The sequence below is a fragment of the Vulpes vulpes genome, chromosome 15 (genome assembly GCF_048418805.1).
Source record: "Vulpes vulpes isolate BD-2025 chromosome 15, VulVul3, whole genome shotgun sequence".
In the NCBI taxonomy this organism is placed as follows: Eukaryota; Metazoa; Chordata; class Mammalia; order Carnivora; family Canidae; genus Vulpes; species Vulpes vulpes.
In genome coordinates this window covers 28,415,107-28,431,886 of record NC_132794.1, presented here as the reverse complement: position 1 = coordinate 28,431,886, position 16,780 = coordinate 28,415,107, and the positions used below count along the sequence as shown (strand labels likewise).

General features: G+C 34.9%; 1 protein-coding gene across 9 annotated transcripts in view; it reads right to left on the bottom strand.

The window, feature by feature from the left end:
- The window catches only part of ROBO2 (roundabout guidance receptor 2), a 1,660,631-nt gene extending 1,644,612 nt beyond the window's left edge, over positions 1-16,019 (bottom strand). For all 9 annotated transcript variants that reach the window (XM_072740956.1, XM_072740957.1, XM_072740967.1 and 6 more), the window contains exon 1: positions 15,707-16,019. The gene's annotated coding sequence lies outside the window, so the exon portion shown is untranslated. The remainder of the gene's footprint in view (positions 1-15,706) is intronic.
- Between the last annotated feature and the right edge of the window lie 761 nt (positions 16,020-16,780).

The window sequence follows — 16,780 nt, the reverse complement described above, 5'->3', positions numbered from 1 at the left end:
ATCTTCAGCCCAGGGCGTGATCCTGGAGACCCAGGATAGGGTCCTATGTCAGGCTCTCTGCATGGAGCCTGCTTCTTCCCTCTGCCTGCTTCTCCTTCTGCCTGTATCTCTGCCTCTCTCTCTGTCTAATGAATAAACAAAATCTTAAAAAAAAAAAAAAAAGGAAATACAAAAGAATAAAAAAGGACCCTTTTCCAATTTAGCAGGAACTATCTGAACTAAATGAATGAATGTAATGTTCATTATTTTAATATATAAGATACATTCAAGCAGTTCCATGAAGTTCTAAGCTCATTAAAAGGCCTTGATATGGAATGTTGAGAAGATGGTCACCTCTCTTCATTCCCATCTTCCAGTTGCCTTCAATGCCTTGAAGTTGATTTGCAGTCAAAAATTAGAATCCGGAGAGAGCTAACCTAAATGAGGAATCAGGCTAATTTCTCAGTAAGAGTGTTCTAGAATAATAAATGCATTTCTGGTCAAAGCACTGGGATTCTGGAAATAACCATTTTCATAATGAGGCACAGGAACTGTGACTATAAAAAGTTGGTATGTGATATCTGCCAAGTTCAAATGAGCTTCATTTGAAGGGCCTTCTACTAGGGCCACGTATAATGACTCAAATTAGTGAACTTAAAAATTGTTTTAAAATGCTTGATGGAGACATTTCAAATTATGATCTGAGATTTATCACTCATACTTTTGCTGAATTCAATGTGCTACCAAGATTTAATCAGATTAATCAAATACCATAAACTGAAACATACTCTTCCTTACAATCATTTTAAGAACTTTTAAACAGCTCAAACCTAAAAGATATGCTTTTAGTAATAATTTACTGGAGTTCATAAGTTTTATTTAATGTAGTTGTTTAGAGGTATTTTTAACAAAGTTATTTGTAAAATTAAGACATTTTTTAAGAAATATTCTGGGGGGAATTACTTAACTTACTAAAGATAATTTCAATTTATGAATCCAATGCCATTAATCATAAGCTGAAGAAAATGTAATTGTAAAACTTCATGAGAAGTAATATTTGTTACAAAGTTGTATCATTTGTTCAATTGGATATACTTCATATTACTGGGAAATTTTAAGAATTTCATTTCTTGGTCAGCAAAGCCTTTATTCCCTGGATGAATATCATACTCCCCACAGATATAATGATCGACATATTTGTCAGATTTGTCTGCTGGTTTCATGTAAGCAGTTTACAAAAGATAAAGGAAAAAAAAAGGTAAAGATGCACTGTTTAAAACTTTCATCAAAAAGAACATTCTTTCAGTTTTAAGAAAACATGACTGAGCTTTCTGACCTATTATCAAATTAGAGATGTTGAGCAAATACAACCTTTCATAATCCTATTTTCTTTTAATCCTATTGTTCTGAAAAACTGTCAGGTATCATCAATTTTACAACTTTGCTTTTTCTCAGCAGCTTATCTATCACCCTTTTTTTTTTTTTTTAAGATTTTATGTCATTATTCTGTGTGAGACACACAGAGAAAGGCAGAGACAGGAAGAGAGGAGAAGCAGGCTTCATGAAGGGAGCCTGGTGTGGGACTTGATCCTGGAGCTCTAGGATCACTCTCTGAGCCAAAGGCAGATGCCCAACCACTGAGCCATCCAGGCATCCACATCTAACACTTTTGTCACACTTTTCAACTGTTTCTACCACTGAACTAGGTGAATGTATTATTAGAGTGGGTAGTAGAAATTGGATTATCAGTGGAATATCCTATTTCCCCCTATTCTGGTCTTCAAATAACTCAAGCTCTCCTCACAACCCTAACTTTTATCAGGGGCACTAGTCCAAGTGACCCTGGATGATGATGGTACTCTTAAAGTAAAATTATTAATGATTTTACAATGCTAGAAAGATTATAGGATTATCCAATACAGCCTTGAATTCACCATCCAAGCCTCACATCATCAGAGGACATTTTTATGACTTTGCTAGCCTTCAAAACACACTTCTTTTTTAAACCTACATATCATTTGTATACATAAATAAAACAGTTCATCTCTCTACATTCTCACTATTCTGAGATGATAAAGGACTTTCTTAAGAAAATTAATTCTCAATTCTTCCCTTAAATGTTCACTCAATTCTACAACAACCATCTATAGCAAAAAAAAAAAAAAAATGTGGTTTAAATGTGTTAGTTTCTCCTTTTTAAGATTGTATTTATTCATTCGTTCATGAGAGACACAGAGAGAGAGGCAGAGACATAGGCAGAGGGAGAAGCAGGCTCCCTGTGGGGAGCCTGATGCAGAACTTGATCTCAGGACCCCAGAATCATGACTGGAGCCAAAGGCAGACATTCAACCACTGAGCCACCTAGATGTCCCTAAAGGTGTTAGTTTCTTATTGCTGCTATCACAAATTAACACAAACTCAGTGGCTTAAAACAACATAAATTTATTTTCTTATAGTTCTATAGATCAGAAATCCAAAATGACTTTTACTGAGATAAAATCAAGTCATTTTCCAGGCTATGTTACTTCTAGAGGCTTTGGGGAGGGAATCATATGAGAAGTTGAATATATTCTGTCTCCATCCACAAAACTTATTACTCCAACCTCTTCTCTTCTTCAATCATCTCATCTCCTTCTAGTATGATCTTCTGTTCTCCCCCTTTATAAGGTATTTTATGTTTATACTGAACCTACACAAATAGTTAAAGATAATCTCTGCATTTTAAGGTCAGGTGATGCAAAATTTTAATTCTACCTGCAACCTTAACCACTCCTCCTTGCTATGTAACACAACATATTCACAGGTTCTGGGGATTAGGATGTAGACCTCTTTGTAAAGACATTATTCTACCTACTAAACAACTGGGAAAGGTAAAATTATGTATAATGCACTGCTAACTCTGGCAATGAAATATTATATTACATAAAAGTCTATCACAAATTATTTTTAAAAGTTTTAGCTACTAGATTATTGATCAGTTGTGGTATATTCCAGAAAAATCTCATGTTCTTGATGTTAACCCATCACACACAAATAAAAGGTCTTATTAAGATTAAAAAGGAATATTCAAGGCAACTAGAGAATAGAAAAGGAACTATAGTTGCTATACCTCAAGAGGTCTGGTTTCTGAATATTATAACCCTAGCAATATGTGCACATATGCCAAATTCCTTTCCAACATACTCTGGATGCTAGTTCCCTATTTACCAAATACCTTTATTCTCATCACTACTTACCTAAAGTCCTATTTTCTTTAAAGCTTATCTTCATTAACATTTTTCCTCTTTCCCCCCAACCCTTATTTTTCTTTCCTGAACTTGATTTCATTTCTTATGTACTCCATATGCTCTCATACTTGATTATGCTCTGCTTTACAAGATTCTCTCAATTTAGGCATGCACCCCACAACACACACACACGCACACATACACACAAGATGCTTTGTCTGCGTGACTTACCACTTTAGTACACATTGGTAACATCTCCTACTCAGGCTCTGTCACCAGACTGAAATGCAGTATTTTTCAACCTGTAGTCTAACTTAAACTTCATGATCGAGCAAAGCCCCTATTTGAAGGAATAGTAGGGTTTCTGCCCCTCAAAGTCTGGGTAATGCACAGAAACACATTTGGGAGCATAATTGACTTTTATGTACAGAAGCCAGATGCATTTCATGCCTATGTGTGCTTAGGGAAACAAGTGCATCTCATATATCACAATAAGCATCTGTTCCACTAAATTCCACTGCCGGATACTCATCATACTTAGGCAACAAAACACTTAAGGAAATAAAAGCTCTTTCCAATAAAAAATAAAAATAAAAATAAAGTACATCAGAAAGCTTTGTTTAAAAAAAAAAGTCTTCCTCTACCAGTTAAGTCAAGTAGGAACTACTAAAAACAATAAAATAATAATTGAAATATAGTTTCTGATGAGGAATCTTGGCCCCTACCCTGTAGAATTTAGAGAAAATGATATGTGAGTTTATATTTGAAAGGCTGTTTCAACAGCAAAGAGTATGTTCTGATATATACTGAATACACTTTGATATACATACTTCTGAAATATATGAATATACTTTGGAAAATGCAGACACTTTAAAAAACTAATAGAAAACGAACTATATGAATATGAACCTGTTTAAACTTTTACAGACAATTTTATAGCTTTATTTACAGAGTTAATAAATTCATGCTACAATTTTGTTAAAATATCACAAATACCTCTATATAAATAATTTCCTCTATTTTTTAATTTTACTAGCAATACAGATTCTAATACATTTAGTGTTCATATCAATGTCAACATTTTCTGCCAAAGTACTTTGTCCTTTTTTCTATTGGACCATTCTTATTGATTTATTGAACTATTTATATGCCAAATATGTCAAATGAATTGCAAATACTTTTTCCTTATTTGGCATTTTCTTTTTCTACCAACTCAGGGTATCATTTGAAATACTGAAGTTTTCTACTTTAACAAAGTCCAAACCATCAATCTCTATGAGTTTCTGTCTTTAGTTGGGCTGTACTTAAGAAAGTTAATTTAGCCCTAATATTACAAATAATATCTGCTTATAGATTTTTTCTTTATATTTTGAGGAGTTTACTGAATGCCTATTGTGAAACTAATTCTTATGAATGGGGTATTATAACTTTTAGCAACTATTTAAAAACAATACTTGAACATTATTTTATGAATAATTTATCATTTTCCCATTGATCTGAAAGACCATCTTTATAATATAGCAGATTTTAAGTTTATTGAAATTATGTACCATTATGTAATTATTAAATAACATAAATTCAAGTTTAATTTTATATTTACTTCTTCACCATTATCCCCTGAAGAAATGGATGGAGGAATTGCGTTCTTATGGTTTCAGTGTGCAATAACATGGTTTAATGACATTTGAACAACACAGAAACTTTATTTTCTGCTTCTGAATTGTGTTTCAGATTGACCAATCTGTCCTGCAATTTGCCTTTGAGGGTGGAGACTGAAATCTGTGATAGCTACATTTCTATTATTTAAAATTGTGTCAAGGACTAGGTAAGTGCTCCAAAAACATCTGTTTAATGATTAGACTGATAGATATCTGGTTTTCTATTGCAGTAGTGCTACCATACCCTCAACAATTACCTGTTTTTTCTCTGTCAAAAATAAAACGTTCATGACAGTTTTGCATGTGTCCATGTGCATGTACATGGACCCTTTACAGAGACACACTGCTTTCCAAATACCACCAAAGATTATAATATATTTGTTCATTCTAAAGGTCTGGTCACAAAGAAAATAACAACAGAAAGCCATAAATGTGAACCTGGAAAGAACAGAATACAGAAGATGAAATTAACAAATAGAACTTTCTCCTTTTTCAATTTGTTGCTAATGAAGTGAGAAAAGTAATGAATGTAAAAATGAAAGTACACTGTTACATATATGTCACATGCACTCATTTTCATAATGAATACATATATACAGATAAGTATGAATCTATGGGCTAAATGGTATGCCATCTGTTTTGTATTTATAATACACATATATGTACATATATATACAACAAATATGAATGATTTGCATAAAATTTCCATTTTGTTCATTTCCTCAGCTAAAAACTAAAGAGCATTTAAATCAAAACCAGTTAATTTAGAAATGTTTTTAACAAGTATCTCCTATTAATCTTCATTTTTATGGATCCTATGTTGTCATTTTATGTCAACTTTGCCATAATTTATACATATTTGAAAGTCACCTTAAGAAACTAATCTTTAAAAAAAAGAGATTAATCTTTTTGCTAAGATCTCTAAAACTGAGTTTGTGTCAATATATGTATGTGCACAAATACTTAACATAGGGAGGTCAATTGCAAAAATAGGTATACATATATCAAAAAAGGGTGCCTGGATAGCACAGTCGGTTGGGCAGTTGACTCTTGGCTCAGGTCGTGATCTCGAGGTCATGAGATCCGCCCTACATTGGTCTCAGCATAAAGACTGCTTGAGTTTCTCTCTCCCTTTCCCTCTGCCCACCCCCCCAAACTGTCTCTAAAATAAATAAATAAATCTTTTTTAAAAAAGACAATTTCACTCAGAATTTTAACTATATATTTTGTTCTGTTAATAAAATCAACATATTATATAGCTGGGTAATAAACATGTTTGTTTTCATTGGCTTGCTTCCTTCTGAACTGCCATATTGATATAATACCTTGACAATTTGATACTTCATCACAGTAAGCATAGTGATAAAAAAAAATTAAATCAGTGAGTTGAAAGACAATATATTTTTTGATGAACTGAATAAGTTAAAGTTGTCAGTCAGTGGTACAGCAAGGTGAAAAAGTATGAAAATCAAAGTTCTCAAGGCCAATGAGTGGATAAGGATGCTATATACTGTACATCAATCACCATCACCATAAATCTGTGATACCCATATTGCCAAATATTTCACATACAACCTTAATGGTGATTAATAGATGTGCCAAAGTAACTGAAACTGAAATGAGATTTTGCAGAAAAAGTGATATTTAAAAGCATTTTGAAAATTTATCATTTTTACATCTGGAAAAAACACACTTGTCAATGTTATCTATACAAATCTTGATTTTATTTACCTAGTATTTAGCAAATAGAGTTTTAGTGAAAATGTTCAGATTTATAGAAATCAGTGCATGAAACTCCTAAGTGATTATAAAAGAAATATACAACAAATCCTGATTCTACAAATTTGCCAGTTGTGGCAGCAAAATGTAACTCACAATGAGTGTCATTATCTTCCCCATAATCCTTAGTAGCATGTGCCATTCTTCTCTTTAGATAATTGATGTATGTGATCCAGAGTTTTGCGCACATGCTATCTCAGCACACACCCTCTAGCCTTGCCTCCCAATCAAACTGCATCTTAAAAGCCTTTCGATGTAGGAGTTCTAGAGCCATCACTAAAAATACATACTTGTTACAGGTATTGAAATGCCTCCCTTCAAAAATTCAGAACACACTGTACTGAAAAAAATGGATCTAATTTTTTTAAATTGCTTTACAACACTGTGAACTCTATGAAATAAATCATGCTGGGATTAGACAACTTTCTTCATTTTAGCCTTTCTCATCTGTTTTCTCATTACTTTTTTTTTTCCCATGTAGTCACAGTTAACAATAGATTCATTGTTAAATTTAACTAATTGATTACTCCACGAAGTAAATTATTTCAACCACATTTCTGATGTTTCCTCTACTGCTCTGGTCCTATATAATCCTGTATTTTTTAATGAGTTAGCTTTTGATTTAAAAAAACTCTCACATTTATTCTTGAAAAAGCCATTACTCCTTATAATGTTTATAATGGCAAACATCCGCTAGGTCTTGTGATCTACCTAGAGAAAATATTAATCATATTACTTTAGTATCAGTCAATAATAAGAACTATGTCATTTACTATCCTCAAATTCAGTGCTATGGATAATAAGTTTCAACCCAGAGACAGTTGGTTGCATGAGCAACAAGAGGAAGACAACCAGCAGTCTTATACCCACACTGAGACATGTCCACACATACTTGCTTCCACAGCCAAAGTAATACCATATGTCCTCAGTGATGTGAGTGGGCAAAAGTAACAGTTGGCCTGCTAAAGAGAGCCATATGTACAGGCAGCCTATCACACCATTCTTTTTACTTATGGCTGCTGAAAGCTGAGTTGAAGTTCTTGCTCTCATGAATAGCATGGCTGGAGATGCCCCCTCCATAGTAGAAAAACACCATTTATTGTGCAACTACTATATATCTGGACATGAATGCAAAAATATGCTTGTACATTACTCTTCTTCTTATAAAGAGATACACATCAACAGAGTTCCTTCTCTCAATCTCATCTTCCCTAACTAAAATATTTTGTATTTATGTGCAAAAGGACAAATACACAGTATTTTATCAAAAATGAAAATTCATAATCATCCTTGTCCAATTGCATGTTATACAAACTTTTATTTGTAGCTGGATAGTCAGAAAATTATTTTGTTTGACATAAAAAATGTTAAAGAAAATTAGAAATATTTAAAACTTAAGAGTATTTAAATCAGTTCTGGAAAGCAAAGAGATAGCAATAAGCAAAACTGCATTCCACACACATTACAAGGTAAAAGAAAAAGTGGATTTTGAATGATTATAACAGCTTTGTACCTTAGCAAGGGCTTCTCTGGAATCTCCACAATTGCAAAGACAATTCAGCTATTGTACCAATAATAAAATTTATAGTTTTAAGGTCATTCTTAATACTGTGATCAGATAAGATAATTTACTTTTCTCCTAATGGCTTCTTTTTGACAAATGAGAGAGCTTTTAGGAAGGACAATGCTCCCTGCACAACAACCAGTAAAGCATGTCACATTCATTTACAATATAATTTTAAGAAAAATGAAGGACAAACTTGTGAGACAGTAAGAATTCATTTGCATTAAATTAATTTGAGCAGGGCATTTCTTGTTCCCTTTGGCAACAATATAGGGGAGGAAATTAATCCATCTTATTCAAAAGTTCTCTTTTGGGTTTCAGAAAGATTTGAAAAGCTGACATGACCATCATTAAACTTCTCCTGGAAGTCTACAAATCGTGTATATAGCTCATGAAAAAATATTCACAATGAATATTTGTGAAAAGCACCAGTTATTATGGAACTACTAAATGGCATCCACTTGAATATGCCCTGAAAAGTTTTAAAAGGGCTCCAAGCTTTCTGTGGTTTCTTCCATTGATTTGGCTTTATAAATAAGAACTAACTTCATAAATAAGAACTATCATATGTACTTCTCTATGTAATTTAAAGTTAAGTCATCAGATGTTGGCTTTGACAGATAATAGGTTTAATTAATATTTTTGACCCTAGAAATACAAATGATTTCACTTACACTTTACTAAAATTAGAGCTAATAAATTCAAGGGATCAGTATCTCTTGTTGGAAAATTATCCATCAATATCTTCTAATAGTTCTAAAAATCCCCAAATTTACATTTTTCTCCCACAAGGAAGCAAGCACATTAATTTCAGGGTCCCAAAGCACACAAATATTACTACCATTTATGTTAAGTTGAATAATGCTCCTGAAGATATTCTTCTCCTAATCCCCACACCCTGTGGATGTATTACCTTACCCAGTTAAAGGGACTTTGAAGATGTTATTGAATTAAGAATATTGAGATAGAGGCCCTGGATGATCCAGTGAGCCTAGTGTAATCACAAAAGTCCTTGAAAGAAGGATGGAAGGGTTAGAGGAAGTTAAAGGAAAGGGCAATGTAGAGACAGAGAGGATAGGAGCAATGCACCTTGAAAATGGAGGAACAGAAGGTGGGAGCACCTGGGTAGCTCAGTCAGTTAAGTATCTGCCTTTGACTCAGGTCAAGATCTTGGGGGTCCTGGGATCCAGTCCCACATTGGGCTTCCTGCTCAGTGGGGAGCCCTCTTCTCCCTCTCCCTCTGCCTGCTGCTCACCCTGCTTGTGTTCTCTCTTTCTCTGTTAAATAAATAAATAAAATCTTTTTAAAAAAGAAAAGAAAAGAAAAAAGAAATGGAGGAAGGGGCATTAAGCCAATGAATTCAGATGGCCACTAAAGGCAAAAAAAGGCAAGAAAATAGATTCTCCCCTCAGAGCGTCCAGAAGGAATCAGCCTTGCAGACATCTTGAGTTTAGCCCAATGAAACTGATTTTAGAATCCCAAACTCCAAAACTGTAAGACAATAAATTGCTGTTGTTTAAGCCATTAAGTTTGCATTTTCTTCCTCATGAGAGAATGAGGACCATTATACATCTTTATCTACAAACATTCTGGATAAGAGTGATTTGCATCATTGATTAAGGGCTGCTTCAGGAACTGGGGACATTACTGCTCTAGAATTTCCAGACAACACTGGACAGGCTGAAGACAGCCCTGGTGATTAGCCCCCGCCCCTGCCAGTGGCAGAGTCACTGCTTAGGCCTGGATGTTGTCTGACACCTGTGTGAATGAGAATAGTGAGTGCTAAGCCCATATAGGTGGAACAGTAACAATTCTTACTACAGGAGTATCATGAACATTCATTGATGAAAGTGAGTTCCTTTTTTCACATAGAGGATGCCCATTGGGTCATGCTTTCTTGGATAAAAATTTGCAGAGGAATGAATTGAATTTTGGACTAAGGACTAAGATACCATTATAATAAGCCAAAGAAAGAAAATGAAATAGTGATGAACTTGAAAGTCCTAGGGGGGAAAAAATGGGGTGTTAAAAAGAGGATTTATCTTTATATCTATATATGCTACTTGTTTACCCCTAAGCTATGTTATTAATATGATCCTAAACATTCAATCAATATGAACACCAGTATGTCTACTTTAGAGATGAAAATTTTCTCTTTACTCTTCAGGATAGTCTTGAATAACCCTATATGTGATAGAACAAACATCTTCATGTAGGAATCTTCCTGTTTAGCAGAGAAGTTATATCTGAAATTAAATCCTATTAAGTCAATCTTGGGACAATATGTAGAATATTCAAATATTACCTATCAAGAACACCACTAAGACTGTTGTGATGCTACCTTCACCAACAGTATCAAAGTTTATTTGAAAGATATTCAAAGCAATACTAAAAAATCATGTCCATTTTTTCCTCTTGTTAAAGATAAATCATTGCCCAACTGTACATTATATTTATGTTAATTGGATTAAGTCCAGCCATATTATGTACCACAAACAGGAAAGTCTTACTTATTGCTGACAAAAATGACAGTACTAAACTGTCAACGATAGGAGGAAGTCATGTTTAGTGGAATAAATATGTCCCTTTTCTTTTTTTTATAATAAATTTATTTTTTATTGGTGTTCAATTTACCAACATACAGAATAACACCCAGTGCTCATCCCGTCAAGTGCCCCCCCTCAGTGCTGTCACCCATTCACCCCATATGTCCCTTTTCTTATCAAAACTTGTTCTGAGATCTAGCTTGCTTCCTCTCACAAGCTTAAGTACAGTAAAACTTGTGAGAACTCTCCTACTTTTCTAGAGTTTAATCAGAAGAAAAGTAGGAGACGTGAATGTTTTGTGCAAGACTGACATTGACTCTGAGGAAGGGAATCAAAAATTTGGAAATAAAATGTGGAGTATCTCCATAGTAGTATATAAGAAGACAAGAAAAAATACATATTGTCTTTCATGTGCCAATAAGTCCTTTATATAAATGATTTTATCAAATTTTTAATGTGCTAGAAATTCTTCAAAACAGGCAATTTTTTCACAATTTATAAAGAAAAGATCACAAAAAGGATCTTGATCAATGCCACACAGCTAATAAAAGGTAGAAGTAAGATGAATATAACAAGCAAGAATAAAATAGCAGTCTCACCCACTTGACTTGAGACTACGCAAAGAGGCAAAACATGAACAAAGAACCTATAAATTAGATACTAGTAATCTCCCCATTTCATAAAAGAAGCATCTGAGGTGAAGAGAGCCTACACCATTTGTTTCAAGTTCATACATTATAATATAAAACTATTATAAGCCAAAAGACAATTTCAAACCCAGATTTGCAAGACACTTTATTACTTCAAGATGCATGTGCATTATTTCCGGGATAAACTGTGATAATTTTTGTTACTTCTTAGTGAGTGTCCAATAATAAGAGTGCTACAATTTAACCTTATTCTTATTTACTTTGAGAATTACTGAATGCCTTCACTTGTCTTTTGCAATTTCACTACTCATTCACATTACAGTTACCCATGAAAAATGAAGTTCAACATCTGCATCCTTTTTAGTTGCAAATTCTGGAGCTCAAGTAATACACAGCACATCACACTAAACTGCTAGTGTTATTTGGAATGAAAAAAGGGGAATTTTTAACTCAGGAAAAATAATTGGATTGTTCATTCCTTTATCTCCATTATAGTTCACTAAATGTGTGTTTGTATTAAAAAGTGTAATTTTCAATAACTCTTCCTATGCTTAAATAATGCAATTAAAGAACTGATGCAACAAATCAGAAAAATTCATGAATTATGCAAGGCAAAATTTTTGTTTGGTGACTTCTGCTTTTTTTTTTTCTTATCATGTAGCCCATTTTAAGAATCACAAATTTGTCTTAAAGTCAACCTTCTAGCTTTCTCCCAGTTCCTCTACTTTCTCTTAGTTTCTCTTATGTGGTGAATGAAATGTGTTTATCCAAAGCTATCTTAAAACAATCCAGTGAAAACTGTAGTTGTCAATCATATCCACTGTTCATACATCTCTGTATTTTTCTGCAGTAAATCTCCTCTATTACTCCCTATGCTATCAAGTGTCACTACAAAAGGAGATAAGGAATGAATCTCATAATGTAAGACTTAAAATGTTCATTCCTCTCCTTAGTATCTCATACCCACTCTGAACTATTCATGTAGCAACTAAGCAGCTACTCAATAAGCAACTAAGTGAACATGGCACTTTTAGAAAAGCAAAGTCCAAAATTCAATTCATTCCTCTGCAAATTTTTATCCAAGAAAGCATGACCCAATGGGCATCCTCTATGTGAATAAAGGAACTCACTTTCATCAATGAATGTTCATGATACTCCTGTAGTAAGAATTGTTACTGTTCCACCTATATGGGCTTAGCACTCACTATTCTCATTCACACAGGTCAGACAACATCCAGGCCTAAGCAGTGACTCTGCCACTGGCAGGGGCGGGGGCTAATCACCAGGGCTGTCTTCAGCCTGTCCAATGTTGTCTGGAAATTCTAGGGCAGTAATGTCCCCAGTTCCTGAAGCAGCCCTTAATCAATGATGCAAATCACTCTTGTCCAGAATGTTTGTAGATAAAGATGTATAATGGTCCTCATTCTCTCATGAGGAAGAAAATGATATATCCTTTCTTATCTTCCTCTCTCCCTCCTTCCACACTCAGCTAACCATCTATCTGGAAGAATTGCACAGGAAGAAAAATAAGGCTTTGGTCAGCACTCTCAAGAGGACACCTTCTCTGAGACGTTAAACAATGATGAGCTTCACACATACTCTGCTTGAGTTACTTTATAGGATCTGAAAGATTTTGAGAAAAATCATTACAAGTCATCCTTTTAATACCAGGCCCCAAAGGGAATTGTTTAGATGGTTAAGAGCTGTAGAATTTATTATCTTGATTCATTCAAGAATACTTGAGCCATGAGTGTATATGGAATCCTGCAATCAGATGCAAAGTTAGTATACTAACTAACATATACTTAGTTACCATATGTATATATATATATATATATATATATATATATATATATATATATATATATCAGGTCTATCACAGGAAAAAAAAAAAAACAGTTTCAAAGTGTATGAGACTCCAAGAAGTATTTACTGCTCTTGCTCACCTTCTTCCCATATTCCTAAAGGCTCTACTGAGCATTGATACACACACATATGCATCTTCCTGCAAACAATCACAAATTGTCCTTGTAACTCAAATGGCTTTTTAAAAACTTAAGTAGAACAGATTATTACCACTTAAGAATTAAAGTGCGTGCATAACAAAGCTGAAACAAATTTAAAAGTTCTTTTTCCTTTCTGTCTCTCTCTCTCTCTCTCAAGACTTAAAATGAGGTTCACTTTGAATCAGTCCATATCAGACAAAGCACCCATGGCATATATAAAGTTTAAATAATTTTTTATGAATGTGGTCATGTATCAAAAAATAAAATTGTTCAGTTTCTAACTTCCTCTTCTCATAAATCCTGTTTAGGCGTACACTACCTGCCAATGTTCGAGGAATCTTAACGACTATTCACTGTAAAGTCTGGCAGTTTACTCTGAAAGCAAATTGTAACTGTGTTTCAAGTTCACACTAAGCAATTTTAAAATGCATCTGAATGTCCACTGTCTTCTACCTTGATTATAAGATGTAAATTATTCCAAGAATACTCTTAGTAAATATTGACTCTGCCTTTCAAATCCACTCTTATAAAGAAGGACACAAGGTCAACTGTTAGGCGTTTAGGAGTTATTTGAAAGTGAGGAGCATATAACTCTGCACAATCACATTTTCTTTTATGTACATGAATGAAACCAGTTTTAACAAGTAACCAGGAAAAAATAAGCAATATCGTAGATATTTTTACATAGGCATATTCATGTATCACTACTGTAATAGTTTCAAATAAAAGCAACTGTGCACTTTTTGGGAAAAGAATTGAAGTTAAATAGCCTCGGCTTAAATTTCTAGTTTATTACATAATAATTTTAGAGAAATAAGTTTAATCCCTCCATATGATAGTCTTTTCACATTAAAAGTGGAAGTGATATTACTGATCTTTCTAAACTTCTGTAAGAAATTAGAAATGGAAGAGCTGAGAAAGAACAGGGCTTATTTTGTAGACAGGAAGGATTTGTTGAATCCAAACTGAAGTTAAAAGGAAAAGAAAAGTAAAATATTCCACCTTAATTGCTAAAACTGTAGATGCATATATCTCAATTTGAAAAGCCTAAGTAAGATATCTTAAGCATAAAATGACACTGGACCCTTATAGAGAATTTAGTTAATATTTGAAAGATATATAAATTTCATTCCTCAATTTCAGTTCTGATATTTATTTTTAAACTCATAATCTTATACTTGACTATTATTAAAATGCATGGTAGCCCATATAGTCATATGCCCACCAATTCTACTGAAAAGTATCCAGCAAGGCCCATGAAGTAAATATTTAATCCAAACACAAAAATAGCTAACCCAACCACCTAAAAGCAAAACATTAAAATAAAAAATTCTTATGGCCATGATGATTAAAAGTTAGTGCTACTAGCAAGAAAGCAATCTCTAAACTAAATAAACTTGTAATACACCTTAGGAATTTTGCCTTACACCCACAAACACACGTTAGACACATATACACACATACAAAGCAAATGTGAAAATATTAAATTAAGGAAGTTCTGTGGGAAATGTCCATAATTTCATTCCCAGAATTTCTTCAATCGCTTTCCCTAAAGTCCTTTCAGGAAAATAAAGTTGTTCTTCTCCTAATGTGAACTCATCACTTTTCCCATAGCATTTGCAGAATGAGAAATATATTTCCTGTCAGATATTTAAAAGTTGTGCCGTTAAAAAATTATTGGTAATAATTTTGGAACAAAGGTTTTTAAACTAAATTGTCATCACATTTCAGAGCCTGTCTAGAGAGCCTGAAGTTCTCTGTCTTTTAATAAGCTTGTGGAGAGTACTGAGCAAAAGAACCTCCCATTCCTCAGAGAGCTACCCTCTGGTAAATCAGGTGAAAGAAACACCGCTCCCCATTTAGAGAGCAAGGTTGACCTGTCCCAGCAGATATTAGGACCCCCCACTTCCACACCTTTCCCATCCTTGGACTGTAGTTGTAAAATTGGGCAGAAGCCGAGGGGAAGGAGGAACAGAAGGACAAAGTGGGTAGCCAGAAAAACAAATGACCCTCTCAAAAGCTTGCATATAAGCACATATAACGCATGCAATTGGGGACATTTCCTAAAATCCAGTCGTTTCAGCTGAATTCCATCCGAATCCCCTCATCCTTGCAGTGAGGATTGCAACTGCCCACCGCCCATCCGCCCACCCCCAGCATTCGCAGCCACGCCAAAACCAGTCAGTCATGACTTTGGGTAATTTGTAAAGCCAGCAGTGTCTGGGGAGCTGAACAAGCTCGCCAATTCCAAGCGTCTAGTTCGAGACCCCCTCAGTACAGCTCACTGCCTAACTCACCTGGAGTCAGGTCTAGACGGCAGCCTCCGCCCAGAGGGACCGGGAAGCAGCCCTGAGAAGCTCAGCAGAGTCCGCCTGAATGATGGAAGCAGTGCAGCTGAGCAGCTCCCCCCGGACCTGCTGCTCTAGCAGCTCCCAGATTTCTTCCACTCCCCACCGGAGCTGTCCTTCCTTTCTCCTCCTCCTCCCCGCCTGCCGCTACTGCACTCCCTCCTCCTGGCGGTGGCGCAGAGAGGAGTCCTCCCAGCCTCCCTCCTCCAAGCGCACGAGCTGTCCGTGGTGCTGATGAAGAGGCTCCGGGCCCCTCCCGGGCAGGCGGGGCGCGCAAGTCCGCTCCTGAGACGCTGGAGTCCCAAGAGCAGGGCTGCAGATTTGCCTCGCGAAGCCGCGGAGAAATGGGCTGGAAGAGGCGACCAGCTGTGCCCTGCTAGCATCTAACACCCCCTTGTCAGTTTAAATAATCAATACCCTCAGACTTACTCCTAAATGTCTCCAGTAATTCACAGGTGCCAAAAAGTTAAAAAAAAAAAAAAAAAAAAAAAAAAAGAAAGGAAAGAAGAAAGAAAGAAAGAAAGAAAGAAAGAAAGAAAGAAAGAAAGAAAGAAAGAAAGAAAAAAGGATTTGAGAACACATTTGTATTAACATTATTCTCTATACAGAGACAATAACTTGGCTCGATTCTAAGACTAAGAAGTGTAAAAAGTGGTATAAGATTCAGTGTGGTTATTCTGACATATTTGGGGTGTACTTAGGGCTCTTTAATCGGAACAAGGAATCTCCTAGTCATGACAACACAGATCCCTAAGGGAAGTCAAGGGTTACATATTAAATGCCAGGCTCTTTGTTTAATAGCCTCCTTTTCCCCCTTGATTAATCTTTACCACAATTCTATAAAGCAGTATTAGCAACTCTATTTTATAGTTTAAGAAGTAGAGACGGAGTAACTTGCTCAAGGTCACAGAGATACTATGTTTCTGAACCTAAGTAACAACTGAAATATGTATATCCCACAATCCATACCTTGTGTACAATGTCTTGCCACATCTTTAATGCTGTGCGAGGGAACCAATAAAT